General features: G+C 34.3%; 1 long non-coding RNA gene across 1 annotated transcript; it reads right to left on the minus strand.

Annotated features, from left to right (window-relative positions):
- Nucleotides 1–1,010: 1,010 nt before the first annotated feature.
- Nucleotides 1,011–2,922, minus strand: LOC138929481 (uncharacterized). The gene is made up of 4 exons (XR_011445782.1): nt 2,497–2,922; nt 1,964–2,428; nt 1,277–1,902; nt 1,011–1,216 (listed from the first exon to the last, which is right to left on the minus strand). It is a non-coding gene; the product is annotated as an uncharacterized lncRNA (long non-coding RNA).
- Nucleotides 2,923–3,430: the final 508 nt, after the last annotated feature.

The raw sequence follows: 3,430 nt of genomic DNA on the forward strand, positions 1-3,430 counted from the left end.
CAAAAAGTTCACAACTCAGCTAATAATTCATGTATCCACTTCAGAATTTGTATTTATATTAGTTTTTACAAGGCTAATACATTTGCATACTCAATTGTAAATTTATAAAAAAAAATTTCACAGCTCAGCTAATAATGCCTGTATCCACTTCAGAATTTGTATTTATATTAGTTTTTACAGGGCTAATTCATTTGCATACTCAATTGTAAATTTGTAAACAAAAAGGTCACAACTCAGCTAATAATGCATTCACTTCAAAATTTGTATTTATATTAGTTTTTACACGGCTAATACATTTGCATGCTCAATTGTAAAATTGTAAACAAAAAGTTCACAACTCAGATAATAGTGCATATATCCACTTCAGATTTTGTAATTATATTAGTTTTTACATGGCTAATACATTTGCATACTCAATTGTAAATTTGTAAACAAAAAGTTCACAACTCAGCTAATAATGCATGTATCCACTTCAGAATTTGTAATTATATTAGTTTTTACATGGCTAATACATTTGCGTGCTCAATTGTAAAATTGTAAACAAAAAGTTCACAACTCAGATAATAGTGCATATATCCACTTCAGAATTTGTAATTATATTAGTTTTTACATGGCTAATACATTTGCATACTCAATTGTAAATTTGTAAACAAAAAGTTCACAACTCAGCTAATAATGCATGTATCCACTTCAGAATTTGTAATTATATTAGTTTTTACATGGCTAATACATTTGCATACTCAATTGTAAAATTGTAAACAAAAAGTTCACAACTCAGCTAATAATTCATGTATCCACTTCAGAATTTGTATTTATATTAGTTTTTACACGGCTAATACATTTGCGTGCTCAATTGTAAAATTGTAAACAAAAAGTTCACAACTCAGATAATAGTGCATATATCCACTTCAGAATTTGTAATTATATTAGTTTTTACATGGCTAATACATTAGCATACTCAATTGTAAATTTGTAAACAAAAAGTTCACAACTCAGCTAATAATTCATGTATCCACTTCAGAATTTGTATTTATACTAGCGGACCCGGCGAACTTTATCTCGCCTCAACTTCGACTGAATAAAACAAATTAAATTGAGACGTTCCGTTTCTACTTTTACGTACATGTCGAAACAGTACTGTTGAAACATCATCAATCGATACGCATAAAAATTCATAGAGCTGACCTTATTCCTATCTTCTCCTAAAAATTTTAGGCTAAAATTTGAATTAAAAATTAGTTGAGAATCAAAAAGAAGTGGTGACTTTTAAACAAACCTGTCGTTGGATTGACAAATTTTTTTGACTTGAAATCAGTGGAGAGCGATCTAATAAACAATATTTTTTGTTTTGTTATCCGGTGCAAACATAAATAATGATGACGGCTTTCCCACACGCGAACAGGCTACGTATAGCTGGCCATGTGAAAAACATGGATATTCCAGATTTATCCCGCAGACTTCCAACGATTGGCCTTGCGATTTATTGTTTGTCATCGCAAATGCCAATCAAACTGGGAACTGAATCCTCTTGAATTGGAACGGAAGATCTGTTGAAATAATCCGAATTCGTGGGATACGAAGTTCCTCTCCTTTAAATTTGCCCTTGTATATGGCGCGGACTTCCAACATAAGAAGCTGGGAGATTGGTCAAACAACCGATGTTGGCCGCGTCTCCTTCAGTAGTGATGGCGTCACGCAAGTGAATGTACTCGTCTGACCGCAAGTTCGACTGATTAAAACGAATGAAATTGAGACGTTCCGTTTTTACTTTGACGTACATGTCGACACAGTACTGTTGAAACAAACGGCGGTATCTTAACAGATGATTGTCAACATCTAGTCGAATCATCAATCGATACGCATAAAAATTCATAGATTTGACCTTCTTATTCGTTTCTTCTCCTAGAATTTGAATTCAAACTTAGTTGTAGAATCAAAAAGAAGTGATGACTTGTAAACAAACCTAAAGTTGGATTGACCATCTTTATGTTGAAGTGATACCCATCTTCTCCACGACAGAACATCAACGGGTATTGAAGAGCATCATATGATTGATGAGTCTCATAAACTCGTTGCACTTGGCCATTATCCCGACGCTTAAAAACAATATCGCCTGATTCCACATTCTCGCCAACAATCACCACTGCGACTTCATTGATAGTGGAAGCATTAAATTGTCTTGCATGGCTACCAATGGGTTTTTCGTCAGCGCTGATAATGATTTTGTGTTCGTCATAATGCATTATATCCAATGCGGCTTTGAACAATCTGACCAATTCATTATGCTCATGGAGAAGATTTTTCACTTGTTCGATAATTTCACGTTTAGTAGCGGTGAATTACCAATGAAATAGATCTGAAGGAATTTAAGATCTTTGTTTTGTGGTGATAACAAAGCGCCCGCTCGGTGGTGAATTTGCCCTTGAATCTGAATGTTGAAATGCAATTTCGAAAAAATGTGAGTTGTTAATTTTGATAATAAAGAGACGCCATTACCTTATAACTTGGATTGTAGCCTGATTGATGAAAAACCTCGACTCCAAATGACGTAATTGGAAAGCATCCGTTATATTTTTGTGCAAGCTTTAGGAAACTGTTTGATTGGGCTGAATTTCTATATAGTAGCGAATACAATGGCCCTGGTGGATGAGCCAAAACGGGCAATTTAATTTTGCCACCTGCACAGCATAAACCGGGGTTTTCCAACCGAAACTTCAGTGCATTGCAATGCTGACATACAACAGACAATGAACCACAACGCAGGTAAGATCCTTGTAGGATGTTTCAGGATTGTATGCGAATGCAGTGCGATTCAAGTTTTCATTTGCGGCTCGTCTTTCTCTATTATTTTGTCGCGCTTGAGGTGATCTTTGTGGAGCGCGAAGTTGTGCCGATTTTTTTTGTTTAATATTTTTGTTTAAATATTTTTTTACCGAGTTCATTGATACACAATTTCAACGCAGCTATGATCTTTGTAGGGTGTTTCAGAATTTTACATACAACAGTGTGTCCATCTGTTGAGCCGCTAGCGACCTTTCCGGAAGGACTTTCCAAAATTTTCTTATGCTATAAACTTCTTCTGGCAATTACAAAAAACTGAAAAAAAATTGAGCCAAATCGGCCCAGCCGTTCTCTTTGGATTTGATCCCTAACATTTTTTGTCTCCATTTTTATATATATAGATTAGTTTTTAGAAGGCTAATACATTTGCATACTCAATTGTAAATTTGTAAACAAAAATTTCACAGCTCAGCTAATAATGCCTGTATCCACTTCAGAATTTGTATTTATATTAGTTTTTACAGGGCTAATTCATTTGCATACTCAATTGTAAATTTGTAAACAAAAAGGTCACAACTCCGCTAATAATGCATTCACTTCAAAATTTGTATTTATATTAGTTTTTCCACGGCTAATACATTGGCATGCT

This window comes from Drosophila kikkawai, unplaced genomic scaffold (genome assembly GCF_030179895.1).
Source record: "Drosophila kikkawai strain 14028-0561.14 unplaced genomic scaffold, DkikHiC1v2 scaffold_219, whole genome shotgun sequence".
NCBI classification, from domain to species: Eukaryota; Metazoa; Arthropoda; class Insecta; order Diptera; family Drosophilidae; genus Drosophila; species Drosophila kikkawai.